The 17,088-nt window shown below is 33.6% G+C and overlaps 1 protein-coding gene across 4 annotated transcripts in view; it reads right to left on the bottom strand.

Annotated features, from left to right (window-relative positions):
• The window catches only part of SATB2 (SATB homeobox 2), a 228,995-nt gene that overhangs the window by 41,364 nt on the left and 170,543 nt on the right, over window positions 1–17,088 (bottom strand). The window lies entirely within an intron of this gene.

Raw genomic sequence — 17,088 nt, 5'->3', positions numbered from 1 at the left:
CAAATTTGTATTTCAAAAGGGCAAGTTCTAAAAAAAGACACAACCAAATATAAAGAATACTAAGAGGAATGGAGTCTTCTTATAATTGTCAAGAACACCATAAAATGAAAAATGTGATTTAAAAATGGACTTAAAATCAATTTTTTTTCCAGTAACTGTCTTTTTTTTTTTTTTTTTTTTTTTTTTTTTTTTTTTTTTTTGATGACCATGGTCCAGTTGTCAGTGATGTCAGAGCTAAGGGCTGCTTTCTGTAAGAATCACAACTACAAGAGGAAGGCCAAGAAGGTTTTCTCTCCTGCTTTGGTTGGGATGTTCTCTCTCTATTGCAACTGCATGAAAAAGTAAGAGAGTGCAATGCAAATAATGATGGATTACATGAAAATAATAGAGAGGATGTTGTCAACATCGCTTACTGACTCATGTCAAAATATTTTACCTAGTAGCTTTCTAGCCCATCATTTCCAAGCTATAGCTCTAATTTTTTTTAAATCAAGAAATGTCCTTGTTGTTCTTGCTTTTCCAAAATAATAAAGCTTACAAACAATTACCTTAGTAATCATGAAGTTGATATTAACTTTTTTAAGAAAAAAAGGAAAGAAAAAAAAATCCATCCCATAACTTATAAGCCAATGAAAGCTCATGACATGCATTATAAAAATCCCATATAATATCATAAGCTGTTGTTTGTCTAACTCTCCACTGTGTCTTCTGCCTTTACCCAAAAAAAAGGCAAGATTTGATTATCTCCGCTGCATCAGCCAAGACAGCAACACCAGCTGTTCTCATTGTGCAGCCTCTTCCTCATGGCCTACATGTTAATAACCTGATCATTCCATTTTCTCCTTCAACTGCCGGCTGCAGCACAGCGAAGAGACAAAAACCCAGGCCCATCTGCAGCAGCTGTAGGCACTGAACTGTGAAGCCACTGGGGATTTATAAACTAATCTGTAACACAACACTGCCTTGTTTTTACAAGTGAGAGGCCACATTTGCGCAGACCTGATCTTTTCTTGCAGTAAACTGGGAGCTGAGGGTGGTGAGAGGGTGAGGAAGAATGAAAAGGAGGTATCTGATCATCTGCTTGGAATTTTTCACCCCCAAATATTTTCAAAGATAATTTGGCTAACCCCAAAGTTGGGTGATGGCTGACTTTTGAGAAACATTCAATGCTCACTAGTGTGTGCATGTATACATATAAATACACCCACACCTATATATTTACATGTTTTAACATACATATACATTCACGTACACATAAATGTATAATTTATGTGCATATGTACTCATGTGTGTATGTATGTGAATATATACACACATAGGTACAAATGTTGTACATTTATTTATATGTATGTTAATAACAATTTAGAACTCTACAACTTTTGTCCCTTCCAAAAAAATCTCCTAGGCCCAAAGTGTTTTCTCAGGGGTTTCTTCATACAAAGGAAGGAATTTCTGAAATGAAAAATTAAACCATCTGTGGAAAAAATAAGCTCCTATTTCTCTATCTTTTCACAGATCTGAATAAGTCTCCGACTGAACTCTTTCAAATGTTTCAAACAGGTATGTTTAACATCTCCCAGGGGATGCTAGAGCATGAAGACCAATCATTTAACAGAAAATAAAAACAAAAACCTACATCTGTTAAAGGATGAAGTTCTGAAAGGCCCAGACCTTAAGGAAGAAAGCACCTGCTGTTCTGTTTGAGACATGAATTGCATTGTGGGAAGCCTCAGCTTGAAATGAGACAGGTGACAGCTGAGTGGTATCTCCACTTATGAAACTTGGAATGTCTCACACAACAGTCATTGCGGCATTTGATTTATATGCACTGCTATAATCTGCACTCATTACGATCACTTAGAACCACACTACAGGCCTCATTATGGACTGTGCGCTCTCTGCCATTAGTCTTTAAGAAGTATAGTGCTCAATTTGCCCAGCAACATGCAAGGTCCTGACCTTGAAGCTATTAGGGAGCAGATTAGACACAAGTGTGATCATGTGTGCAGACATAAGCAAACCAAATTAATTTCTGGCACAAGGCAGTATCAGACAAGACCCTGTCCTTAGGACACTAGAAAACTTTCTCAATTCCCGAATGGTACTAAGCTAATGGCATGTTTAGGAGAACTCAGTTTTGAAGGTGAACACATTCGTGGTATTTAGAGGGTTATTAATCTAGTTTCCCCACAAAGTATTTGCTTGGCTGATCAGATTAAGGGATCTAGCCTTCAACAGCACACCCCCACCACAGCAGGCCCCAAGAAATCTGTGATACTTCACAGCCTCAGACATATTGCACCATGTGTACCCAGCTGCTACAATAATTAGCTTATGAATGTATCAGCTGGTTCTGTGATTTTTATAAATAATAACTAACCTACAGAGCAGAAAGATTTTCATGAGCCTAATATTAGCAAGAGATTGCAAGGTGGTCCTAACTCTAACTTGTCATTCTACTAAATGCCCGATTTACGTTCCCATGCTTTATACTACTGGGTCTCCCTTTGATGCACTCAGAAATATTTATTTTGTATCTGAAAAAGCAATTTATTTTTGTCAGTTTTCTTCATGACAGCCATTATTTATTTCCTGCTTATTCTGGTGTACCCTTTTCACTCTGTATTCCTGTTTATCTTCAACAAACTTATCCATTTACCTCTTTTCTCATCCATCCCTCCAGTTACTTATTCATATTGTCCCTCACCCCACTCATTTGAGATGCTTATCTGTCTTACACACAGTGTCTATTATTATCTGGCACAGTAGTTAATGTGGGGGGGGGGGAAGAATGCCAATACTGTTGCTCTACCAAAAAACAACACCTTTATAATAGTTTGTAAACCTTTTTTAGAAGAAATGAAGTCTCCTGAATTGGGTTGGAGATTTTCCCCCCTTTTTTTTCATTTATATAATCTTTGCATGCCATCCAAGAAAGTTTTGCAGGATCAGGCAAAAAAAAAAGTGTAAATGTCAAATAAAACAGTGACAGATGACAGTATTCTCTATTGAATAGCACTGTTTCTGTCGTGCATGTTCAATGGGAACTCATGAATTATTAATAAACAAATCTCCTTTTTCTGTTAAAAATCTCAAGTAGTTTTTGTTGTTGTTGTTGATCCCTGTGTGTTTTGCAGAGCATTCCAGGAGAATTATTTTTCCTGTCAGAATTGCTGACACAGAAGTTCATCCAATGTCCATTGGGTTGGTCAGCCTGATTGGCCTTTCACCATAAGCTTGATCTGTGCAAATGTTTGCAATGCTTTCTTCTCTATTTTGGTTAGTTTTGCATTATGACCAAAGGTAACTATATATAACCTGTGGTCAACCTAAGTTTTTAATACTATTTCTCTTTCAGACAAGAAAATAAGCACACTTCTGAATGTTTAATAAATGGTTAGTACTCAAAGCAATACCCTTTTCAACAGAAATCTGATTTTTAGAATATTCATAGAACTTAGAGATCCATGGAACTTTAGATGATTCAGTAGATTCCAAACCATCTCCTCCCAACCCTGACATTTTAAGATGAAGAGAAAATGGGGATCTAGGAAGAGTAAGAGATTTGTCCAAAATTATATAAAGATAACATGGAAAAAAACATTAAAAATGCAGTCAGAAGGCCTGGGTTCAAATTCCATCTGTGTAATTTAGATAATTAATCAAGCAACAAGAATTTATAAGATACTTACTATGTGTCAGGTACTACTATTCATTAGAAATACCTCCCCCCCCCCAAAAAAAAAAAAGTGAAACAGTCTTTGATTCAAGAAGTTTGTGATTAATGATAAGGAGGAGGGAGGAGTTAATGAATATGTGCAAAATAAATTCAAAGTCCTTTAGGGAAAGAAGATATTAGCAGTTGAGGAAATCAGTAAAGGATTTTAAAAGAAATTAGTATTTGAGCTGAGTCTTTAAGATAAAGTAAAGGATTGTATAAGACAGAGATAAAAATGTGGCAGATTTTGTGGCAGATTTGAGGAATGGCCACTGGTAAAGCAAAGAAAAAGAAGCATGTAAGAATAGTAACATGTCCAGTTTATCTAGACTATAGAACACAAAAAGAAGAATAACGTATAATAAAGTTAATAGGATTAGGACAAGTTGTAAAGGTGACTAATAGCCAAGCAGTTGAATTTACATTTTATACTAAAAGCAACTGAGAGTCACAGGAATTTATTGAGCAATATTGGATTTATTAGACAAGTCACCAAACTCTGGAAACGTCAGTTTCCTCTTTAAAATGAATGGGTTACAGTAAATTATTTTCCAAGTCTTTTTTAGTGTTAAAATCTGTGAAACTGGTGCAGTGGATAGAGCACCAGCCCTGAAGTCAGGAGGACCTGAGTTCAAATTTGACCTCAGACACTTAATACTTCCTAACTGTGTGACCTTGGGCAAATCACTTAACCCCAATTGCCTCAAAAAAAAAAAAAAAAAAAAATCTCTGAAACATAGTTCTAAGCAGAAGAGCTAATGTTTCAACCCAAGTCTTTGAATTCCCAAACTACAGTGCTGAACCATTACTTCTAAAGTCCTTATTACCCAAAGCATACAAAAGAGAAGCACATCAGGGCTTACTATACAACAACCTATATTAGGGATTGCCAAAATAATCACAATTAAAACTTAATTGTACTTCCAAAATCTGAAATTTTACAAAAACAAAGATCCTGCTTCACTTCTAGTTCTAACCTAAACGCATTAACAGTACCCAAATATTCAATTCATAAGCAAAGAATTGCAGCATTTCATCCTCTTAAATATATCTATTACCTTCTAAAGAAAACAATATATTTTCAAATACTATAATTTAGTATACATTTGTGCTATTAATGTTTGTTTGCAAATGAATTCCACACACAAATGTAAGCAAATATATGCAATTGTGCATTTATAATATGCAAATATGCTATATATAATTACATTAGTACACATAAGGTACAAGTATATCTATTTGCACACATGCACATATATATCAAATATGTTATATGATATAGAAATATTAGCTATATTATTTGTATTGTATATACATATATGTCAAATTATATATACTATATAATATGTATTATATTAAGTATAAACGATAGGTGTAGGTGTATGTATATAAATATGTAGAATGCATTCAATATATGTATTTACATTAGCTATATATTATGTAAATATAAATATATATACAAAATATATGCTAAAAAACAAGGCAATTTAGAGGGAGGACGCTCGCAATTGGAGAGATCAGGAAAGACTTCATAATGCTTGATCTATGTCTTAAAAGGTGATTCATGAAGGCAGAGGTAATGAAGGAATACATAAATGCTTGTTGAATACATTTTGATATCCTGTTACTGACTATTGAAGACTCACGATATACTGAGTACTATAAAGGTAATGCTACCTGATTTTCATTTTCTAAGTGCTCATGATCTAAGACATAGATACTGCAAATACCAAACACATTATAGTTTTAAAAGTTTTTTATTTATTTTTGTTGTATTTTCTTTTACTTTGCTTTTTGCCACTAGTTATTTGGTGGATGTATTTTAAGGGAAAAAACACCTTGTTTATACTAAAAATGAATGAGAATAGACAGTTATTAGAAGAAAATAAGAATAACATAAGAGTAATTGACCTAATGTGGAAGGTTTCAAAAGCAGTATTAAATTCAAGAAAGTGATATGATTACTAGTAAGGAAATATGAAATATGAGACTTGACTAGATCTATGAAACAAAGCAAGAAATAAAATAGGATAGACAAGATTTTAAAAAATATATTTAAAGGTTTTAAGAGAACGTTTTCTGATTTGTTTGAGAGTCTCTCAAAGCCTCAGAATCTTCATTGAGAAAATAGTGATAAGATTTTTTTTTCCTCCAAGAGTAAAATCCACTTCAGAATTGTAAAAAGAAGAAAAAAATTCAATATGCTCACCAGTGGCATAATCTCTATGAAAGGAGATATGATATGGAATGTATGTATGGAAAATCAAGAATGACTACCAATTGAGTTGTTAGGGACAAAACTGAAATGTTTAAATACTTGAGTTTCACTGGTTTATAGCAGGAAGTCAGATGAAGACTATTAGGAAGTGGATGACTGAGTAGTTGCCAGAAGAAACTGAGGAGGATCTTGTATAGAATAAAAATCACTAAATCTGGAGTCAAATGAACAGGGCTCAGCTCCCAATTCTTAGCACAGTGTGATCTTGAACAAGTAAATAAATTGGATAAGTTTATCTCTTTAGGTAAAATTTGTAAAATGAGTGAATTGTACTAGATCTCGATGATCCCATTCTAATTCTATAATCTACAAGTGATTGTAGAAAATAAAAGCCTTGGATATAGAGAGCCTGGAAAAAATGTTAATCATTCTTTCTTGCTTTTAATAGGGAGGGACACTACACACACACACACACACACACACACACACACACACACACACACACACACACGAGTTGGAGCAGAGAACTTTTATATAAAAGTAAGGAGAAGAATACTCACTAAAGAAAAAAGTTGTGAATATAATTCCCATTGATATAAAATATAAATTCTATCTTTATGATATAAAACGTATTATATAAATATATAATAGGTGAGCATTTATATAGTATTTTAAGATTTGTCAAGTGGTTTATAAATATTGTGTTTTATTCCCACAACCACTGTTGGAGGTAGGTGTTAATATTATCCCCATATTATAGATGGGGGGAACTGAGGCCAAGAGAAAGTAAATGATATGCCGAAGCTCACACAGTTGCTGAATAGCCGAGTTGGGATACAAACTCAGGTCTCCCTGACTTCAGCGTCAACGTTTCATCCATTACATTATCTAGCTGCCTCTATAAACACATATGTACAACATACACACACACACACATACACACACACACACACACACACACACACACATACACATACACATACACGCAGGAAGCAGAAATCAATGTATCAGACTGATCCCAAGTTCAAACTCATATTTCTAAGAGATAGCACAGAACAATGGAAAAAAATGATAAAGAAGGAAATTAAGGCTCTACTACCCATCCTAGCCAAGTGCCCTTTAGCACATTTTATTTTATTATTTTATTATTATTCCCTTTGAGCCCTTTCCTTTGTCTGTAAACTGGTGATGTTAGTACTTAAATGTTTATATTTTCTCTTACAGCATTGATCTTCAATATAAAAACATTTTGTAAATTGTTGGGATGCATGTGTATGTGTGTGGACAGATTCGATCCAGGCCTAAGATTTTATGAGTTATGGAACTGCTGAAGTGGAAAACTCTTTTTATCCACACAAATAAGCAGTTCCTCTGAGTTCTTAAAAAGTTGCCTAGGGTCAGATGACCTTCTCTTGGTCATACAACCATTATGTGTCAGAAGGAAAATACAAAGTAAGGTCTTTCTGGCTCCAGATTCACTTCTCTATCTATGACACCATATAAATCTAAATTATTATTATTAGAATCCAAAAAGTTAGCATTCCACAAAGGTAAATAGCCATGTACCAATAACACATGAGATATCAAAGATACATAGTATGTCTTTACTTCAAACAAACCAAATATGGGTTCATTAAATTGGCTTTATTTTTTTGATGGATCATTAGCTCCACAGCAGCAGGATCTACAATTCATTCATCCCAGCACCCAATTGTTCTACACACAGTAGGCACATTTTAATTGCCTGTTGAATTTGATTGTTGAATACAATTAAGTATAAAGATGACAAATGTAATTTTTCCTTAACTGATATTCTCTAGGAACTGCAGTGAATGAATGAGTAGGCAAATGAACAGTTCTGAGGAGGAATGATTCAAGACTCCTCACAACATCGATATAAAAGGCCATTTTCTCACCCACATCTTCAATGCAGAAAATGTCAGCATATGTAACCAAAAAGAAATGTTTTATGGGTGTTTCAAAAGAAAAAAAAAACAGATTATTAACCACAGACAGATCGCTTTCTAAATGGAAGCACGCAAAGTCCTAAAACAAACTTTTGTAACTGTGAAAGGATTTCTCTTCAGATGGTTGCGACTCTTCTGAAGTGTGAAATGAGCCAGATAATATTCAGCTCTTGTTTCTTAGTCACCGAATTCTCTTTTCATGAATCTAATAAGTGTCTATTAAAATAAATAAACTCCCTAATGATTCAAGATAACCTAATCAAGAAAGCTGAAAAGGATAAAAGGCTAACTACAAGGGAAAGTTGTCAAGGGCTTCAATGAATTCTTCACAAGGAGGTCATCTAAATCTCATAAAAAAAAAAAAAAAAAACTTTATACTAAGCATTTTGTTACAGTTCAAGGTTAATTATTTTATATCTTGAATGTGGTAACTAAAAATGATCTGCTTCTTTTTATTTTTCAAAACCATATATAAAGTTCTAAGTTGTGTTTTCACGGGGAACCAATTTTCTGCTGAACTTTCTGCTATCTTTAAATCTTGGCATACCCATCATATCTTTCACAGTTGAACATTTAAGTGGCTACGCTTGTAAAGACTGTGTCTATAATTGAGAGTAATGGAGACTTTATTTAAGAATACTACAGTTTTTGATGATTGAAGGGGCATAGAGCTTAAGGCAAGTAGGATCTCACAACAGCTAAGATCAGGCTCCTTTTTTTGATCATATGGAAAAAGAATATCTGAATTGTATTCTGTAAAGAAGTGGGACTTCCCTACTTGTATTTCCTCACTTAAGCTCAGGAAGGATTCTTGTTGGGATTTCTCTAGTGTAGGAATTACTCAGTGTGAAGACTCTACATATGCAGATAAGCCACATGTCAATAACTTACAAACCCACTTCTGCCTAAGTCACAAATTGACTGTGTGATTTCTAGCAAGATGCTGAGCCTCTCAAAGCTCTAGGTAACTCTGAGTGCAGAGCTGCATAGAAGGCACCGATCTTCCCAACTCCAGTGACAGCCTTCTTTCTTTTATTCCATGCTGCCTCTTCATAGTAGGAAAGTTGAGGCCAAAGATGTTCTTTTAAAAATTGAAGGAGGAAAAACAGCCCCAAAAGAAAACAAATGAAAAGTTATTAGTCCAATCCTAACTTTATGTATCAATGATAAAATCCTATATATACCATATTGTCATAGACACTTTTTTCTTTAATAAAGAGAAGATGAAACTTTAGGAACCAAGGGACCTTAGGGACCAAGTTGCAAAAGATATATTAAAAGAAAATGTTAATAAAGATGATATCATAAACAAATTAGAAGAGAATGCAAGAAATTCCTTTTTAGATCAATGGATTAGAAACAAGAGTTCATGATCAAATAAGAAAAAGAGCACTTCAGAAGAAAAAATAGACAGTTTCAATTGTATAATATTTAAAAGTTTTTGCACAAACAAAATTAGTTCAATTAAAACTAGAAGAGAAATAGATACTCTGCTGCAGTTTCTTTGACAAGATAAAAAGGAATGAAATTTTAAGATTGAGTCATTTCCTAATGGACATATGGTTAAAGAATATGACCATATATTTTTCAAAGGAAGAAATAAGCTATCAACAAACATGGAAAAAATTCCTAATAATTAGATAAATATAAATAACTAACTCTGAGGTTCCACCTTATACTTACTAAATTGGCAAAGATGACCAAAAAAAAAATACCAATTGCTGTAAAAGCTGTAGAAAAACAGGAACATTAATGCACTATTGGCAGAGCTGTGGAATGATTCCGACACTTTGGGAAAGTCAGAAGAGGAAAGGAATAAACATTTATTAAGCATCTATTATACACTGAACACTTTCTTTCATTTGAATCTCACAATAATTTTATGAAATAAGTGGTATTAACCCCATTCTACAGTTGAAGAAACTGAGGTAAATAAAGGCTAAGTGACTTCCCTGGATTTGCATAGCTAACAAGTTAGGTTAGGTTTGAATTCAAGACTTCTTGACTCCAAGAGCTCTAGCACTCCATTGTGACACTTAGTTGTCTGCCCTTTGGAAAACAATTTAGAATTAGGTTTCAAAAATCCCTATACGTGCCCACTTTTTAAATTCACATTTACTGCTAGTAGGCCTATATATCCAATAGATCAAAGAAGGAAAAAAATACATATGCCAAAATATTTATAGCTGCCCTTTTTGTAGGAGCAAAGTACTAGGAACTAAGGGAATATCAATCTATTGAGAAAATGTTAAGTTGTTGTTATTCTATCTGACTCTTTGTGACCCCATTTGTGAATTTTTCTTTTTGAATAATATTTTATTTTCCCAACTACATGTAAAAATAGTTTTAACATTGTTTTAAATTTTGAATTCCAAATTCTTTTCCTCCATCCCTCTCCTGCTCCTTCCCTGATACAGTAAACAATTTGATATAGTTTACACATGTACAATCATACAAAGCATATTTCCATATTAGTCATGCTGTGAAAGAAAATACAGACCAAAAAATGAAAAAAAAAATTTAAAATAGCATGCTTTGTACTGAATTCAAATTCCACCCTCTCCTTTCTCTGGAGGTAAACAGATTTCTCATCATCAGTTATTTGGTATTATCTTATATCACTGAATTGCTGAGAATAGCTAAATCAATCAAGGTTGATCACTATACAATACACCTGTTACTGTGTACATTGTTCTCCCAATTCTTCTCAGTTCATTTTGCATCAATTCATGTAAGTCTTTTCAAGTTTTTCTGAACTCATACTGCTTTATCATTTCTCATAGCACAGTAACATTCCCATGATATACTATAATTTGTTCAATTGATAGATATCCTTCAATTTCCAATTCTCTGCTACCACAAAACAAGTTGCTATAAATATTTTTGAATAATAGGTCCTTTTCCTTTTTTAAAAAGTCTCTTGTGGATAGAGATTTAGTAAAGGTATTGGGAAGTCATACATGTGCATAGATTTAGAGTCCTTTGGGCATAGTTCCAAACTGTTCTCCAGAATAGATACATGAATTCACAACTCTACCAACAGTGCATCAGGGTCCCAATCTGACATCCTCTCTAACATTTATCATTTTTTCCTTTTCTGTCATAGTAGCCAATATGATAGGTATGAGGGTGAACCTTGGAATTGTTTTTGTATTTCACTGATCAACAGTGATTTAGAGCATTTTTATATAACTATAGTTAGTTTTCATTTTTTTTTGTCCAAAAATCCTTTATGTCACTTAATCATTTATCAGTTGGGGAATTACTTATATTTTTATGAGTTTGAATCAGTTTCCAATATGTTTGAGAAAATAAATGTTTCCCCAGTTGTCTGCTTTCCTTCTAATGTTGGTTGCAGTATGTGTGTGTGTGTGTGTGTGTGTGTGTGTGTGTGTGTGCTCATGCGTGTGTGCAAATGAGCCTGGGAACATGCAAAGCCTTTGTAATTTAATATAATCTTTTATTTGATCATAAATTCTTCCCTTTTCCACAGGTTTGATAGGTAGCCTATTTCTTGCTCTCTTAATCTATTTAGGCTATCACCCTTAATGTTTAAATCATGTATTTATTTAGCCTTATCTTGGTATTGGTTTAAAATATTGTTCTCTGCCTAATTTCTGCAATGTTGCTTTCTAGTTTCCCAAGCAGCTTTTGTCAGATTTAGAGTTCTTTACCCAAAAACTTGGATCTTTGGATTTATTAAATACTAACTTATTATAGCCATTTACAATTGTGTATTATATATCTAATCTATTCCACTGATCCATCACTATAATTCTTAACTAATACCAAGTTGTTCTAATGGTCATCACTTTATAAAAAGACCTGATACAACTCATTTGGGGTTTTCTTGCAAAGATACTGAAGTAGTTTTATATTTCCTTTTCTAGGTCATTTTGTGGATGAGGAAACTGAGACCAGATTTGAATTCATGAAGCTGAGTCTTCCAGACTCCAGGCCCAGCACTCTATCCACTGTACCACCTAGCAACAAATTATGGTAAGGTATATGATTTTTTTCATTGTAGTGGAATAATTACAGAGGAATCTGAAAAGACTGAATGATTTGATGCAGAGTGAAATGAGTGACCTGAACAATAATTTATACAATGACAAAAACACTATAACAGAGAAACAATTTTAAAAGATGTGATAATTATTATCAATGCAGTGCAATAACAGGCAGTTACAGTTTTAGAAGACTGATAATGCTAACACATATTAATGGAGAAATGATGACAAGACATAGAATAAGACACATTTTTGACAAAGATAATATGTATATTTGTTACAAAGACTCCATTTTCTTTTTGTTATTCTTTCCTAATGCAAACGAGTATAAGTGGATAAGAAAGGATTAGGTTGGGTAATAAGAAATAGAATCATTGAAGCATTTCCTTTGAAAATAAAATAATGAAGGCACAAACATGGAGGACAGCTTTGAAAATTATAGACTGAACTTTACATAAAATATATGCCACATGTGTGTATATTTTACTATATATGGGTGTATATATATATATATATATATATATATATATTCATATGTGCACACACACACACACACACATTATATGTGTGTTATGTGTGTGAAAGCAACGAAGGTGTACATAGTAGAAACCCAAAATTTAAATACAAAAATGTTCTGTTGTTATGGAAATGACAATTTTATTTGATGTTGGTTCAGAATGAAAATATGTTTTAAACAAAGAAAATATTAGAATAAGAAGTTGTGAGTTATATACCAAAGTAGTAGAAAGTACTTGGTCTAAAACAAGTTTCCTTCCCAAAACTTCCATTCTGTATAACTTTAATTTCACAATCTTGTTAGCTCTTCAAATAATATCTCAAAAAAATTTGGACACCAACAAAGGACAAATAATCACAAAACAGAATGGACAGAGTCAAAGAAATGTAAAACTGAAACATTTAAAGGGATCTACATGTGTATAGACCAGGACACATCTATGATTATGTCAAAGCAATGGTTTGCATCCTGTGCTTTTAAAAAGGCATTTGATCTCTGTCATTCATCTTCATAAACAACTAATTAGGTACTCCCACAAAGGATTGTTTAGGGGCATGAAACATTCCCATAATTAATTAAGGGAACAAGGATAGGGGAACCCAACTACAATACCATGAAGGTTGAGACCCAAACTAAGACAGATAGGGAGAGCTTGATTTAGCATACTACATACTATACGATTTCTTGTCAATTCCTTACAAACATACTTACTTTTTTCTTGGGGAGTAAAGTTGGTGGAAGGGAAAGGGATAAAGAAAAGACCTTAAAATTCTAAAGGAGAAATTCTGAGTTTAAGCAATATCGCTTGTAGAGGGAGATTTAGATTTTGAATAAATTAATTTGTTCAATTCCTGTAGTATTTTGGGATAACTTTTTAAAGACGTGTTTTTCTTCTTTTGAAATAAATGTTTTGTTGACTTTTATTTTAATCATTGTGTAAATATATGTGTATCTTGGTGGTAATACATTTTAATTTGTAAAAATAAACTTTGGATTTGTTCCAGGATGACAGTCCCAAACTAAAATACACTACATTTACAATTATTATCTCATCCGATCTTCACAATAACCCTGTTAGATAGGTACAGTTATCCCAATTTTGCATTTGAAGAAAGTGACACAGAGATTATGTGATTTGCCCAATGTTTGAGGTCAAAATTGAACTCAAGTCTTCTTGATTCTAGGCCAACTTTCTATCTGCTGCACCACCCACATGCCTCTAATGGATTGCTCCTAATAGATTGTACACTGAGGGCATTAAAGAAATAAATATTCAGTTTTGACAGAGGCCTTATTTTCAGAACCAAACCCAATTTGGGTGTCAAAATGTATTGTTCACAGTTAATTTGTATAATTCTAATTTCTCTATAAACTTTCTCATGTGTCTTCAAAACTTATAAAACCTTCCACTTGACTTCCACTGTCAGCCCACTTACTTCTTAAACCCTTTCAATCTGACTTCTGACTCTACAACTCTACTCAAAACCCTGGTACCAAGGCTACCACTGATTTCTAGATTCCATTCCTAATTCTCCATCCTTGTAATACCATGCTACAGAAGCAATCTCACCCAGAATTTCATTCCATACTTTCAATTCTTTCTTCTGATTGGTTGATTCCTCACAAAAATCTCAATTTGAGGAAAATGCTTAGACCACCTATGTTTTCAGTCCTTTCTAGAGAGGACTTCTTAAACTTTTGATCAGGACTTCTTAAACTTTTTCCACTGGCTACCCCTTTTCACCCAAGAAATTTTTATGCAACCTTGGGTATATAGTTATATAAAATAGGCATACAAATCAAAACATTCACTTATAATCATAATTTCATGATTCTCATATTCAATTTGACCTCACATTGGGATTATGAACCGATAATTTAAAACTGATCTCTCGACTAACAAACCACCTAAAAATAAATATCACTATCCCTTTAGAATAAAGTTCACACACATTTAAGGGCAAAGATACTAGATAGTTTGCATTTCTTTCTCCTGCTTGTTTTATAAATGAGAAAACTGAGGCAAAAAAAGTTAACGTGATTTCTCCAGAATCACATAGCTACACTAAGTTTCTAAGACCAGCTTTGAATTCATTAAGATGAGTCTTCCTGATTTCAAGCTAGTACTCTATACTGAACTGCATCTATTCTCTCTACATTACCCCTGTTTTAGAAATATATTATCATGGATGCAGTTATTATTTCCCTGCCAGATCTATCTATTGAGCTCTAATCTATCTTGAGTTCCATTTTTATATATCCAACTGTGAATTGGACATCTTTTTTTGGATATTGCATTAACTCAAATTTAATCTAATCAAAAGGAACTCAATATCTTCCCCCACTAAACTTACTATCGTCCACACTTCCCTGCTTCTGGAGAGTTTCTACTCCCCAATCATTTAGGTTCATGACTTTGGTGTCATTTCCAGACCTCCATAATATGATTTCCAACTACCTTTTCAGACTTATTTCATATTATTTGCCTTTAAATATTCTATGTGTGAGCCAAACTAGCTCACTAGCTATTTCTGAATTTGACATTCTATTTCTTATGTGTCTTTGCACATATGGTCCCCCATGCCTACAATGCACTCCCTCCTTTTCTCTGCCTTTTAGGATCTCTGGTTTCTTTCCAAGCTCACCTCATGTACCCTATCATATACAAAGCTGTTTCTGAGGCCCGATTATTTGGGATCTCTCACTTCTAAAATTACTAACTGCTTTATACTTACGTGTTTGTGTTCACATTTTATTCCCCTTGTAGGATATAAGATCCTTGTCATTTTCTTCCTTCCATGTAAAGAATATAGTAGGTGCTTTAAAATGTTTTGTTGAATTATATAAGGATAGCAATGGTTTTCTATGTCAAGTGATATCCTGAATATTAAACCTTTAAAATAATTTTGAGCATAGTAATGCAACAAGTATTTCCTGAGTTTCTATTAAATGTGAGATACTGTGCCAGGTATTCAGGAGCAAGGAAAAGCCCTAGCACTTAAGTAACTTACAAATGAATATAAGATAAGAAATATACACGTAAACAGGAATATAAGAGAAGTATGAAATTTTACAAAACAAAGTGCTGTTGGGGTTTAAAGAAAGGCAGAATCATTGATAACTGAGGGGAATTAAAGTTTTTTGTGGCTTTTTGAATAAGCTCTTAAAAATTAAGTAATATTTTAGTTGGATAAAAAGTTAAGGAATAATATTCCAGTCATATGAAACAACAAAATCAACGTCATAAATGAGGAAAAATGTATTAGAGAAAATGATATATAATCAGTTTTAGCTGTTGCATAGGGGAGTAGACATAAGGTTGGAAAGGAAGGTCAGATAGCATGTATAGAACTTTAAATGCTAAACTAAAGTAGTGTGAACTTTATTTTAATGGGACATCAAAAAAGGGTTTTAAGCAAGACAGAGATGAGAATAGAGCTATGAAACAAGACAATTTGTTGACAGCAGGTTAATAATGTGAATTGAGCAGATAAGCCTAGAATCATTTAACCCTGTTTTCTGCAGTGTCTTCTCGGTAAAATAAGGTAAAATAAGATAAAAACTCCATCAGTTTTTTTTTTTGTTTTGTTTTGTTTTTTTTGCCAAGAAAACCCCAAATGGCTTCACAATGAGTCAGACACAAACTGAAACAACTGAATGACAAGAAGGTGAATTAGAGGGGCTAGAAATAGAAGTGAAATAACTAGTTAGAAGGTTATCAAAGTAGTTTGAGTGAAAAGTAAGCTAGGGTTGAGTCCATGGGAATGGAGGGGAGAAGATGAGTTTAAGAGAGTATGGAAAGGAAAATATAGTAATAGTGAGTAGTCATAGATGCATCAGAGGCTTTGAACATGGATGGCTACTGTAAGACTGAATTTGTCACTAAAAGCAATGCAAAAGTCATAGGGAAAAGGTTTGAGTGACATTCATATTGAGGCAAGAGTGGATAAGTAAAACTTTAGGAATCATGAGATTACCAAATGAATGAGAAAGACAAGAGAATCAGAAAAAGACACACACAAAGAGACAGAGGACTTGGACACACATGCACGCACACACACACACACACACACACACACACACACACACACACACACACACACACACCTACACAGAAGAGGACCAAGAGAATGTCCTTATTAAGGAACTACACAACTACAGAATATGAATCTTAAAAGGAACATTAGTGATTATCTAACTCAGATGAAAGGAATCTCCACTATAAAATACTTAACAAGTAGTTTTCTAGTACCTGTTTGAAGTACCTCTAAGAAAGGAGAATTCACCATCTCTCAAGACAAATCATTTCATTTTTGAACAGCTTTAACTGCTAGGAAGCGTTTTCCTGACATAAAGTCTAAAATTCAACTCATTAAATTTCTCCACAAACTCTTCCTTTTTCCTAACTTCCCTATGACTGTTGAGGATAGCACTATTCTTCCAATTACGTAGGCCCACGTCTGGCATCTTCAACCTCTTACTTATTCACCCCATGGAGCCAAATCTACTGTAAACTCTATTATTACTACATTTGCTACATCTCTCCAATACATCCTCTTTGTTCCTCTGACACACAGCTACCTCAAGTTTGATAATAAGCTTTCTTGTTATTCTTTCTGCCACAAGTGCCTCCTTATTCTTTATCTATACCCTCCAGG

This window comes from Sminthopsis crassicaudata, chromosome 3 (genome assembly GCF_048593235.1).
Source record: "Sminthopsis crassicaudata isolate SCR6 chromosome 3, ASM4859323v1, whole genome shotgun sequence".
Classification (NCBI taxonomy): Eukaryota; Metazoa; Chordata; class Mammalia; order Dasyuromorphia; family Dasyuridae; genus Sminthopsis; species Sminthopsis crassicaudata.
This window is presented reverse-complemented; position numbering and strand designations above follow the sequence as displayed.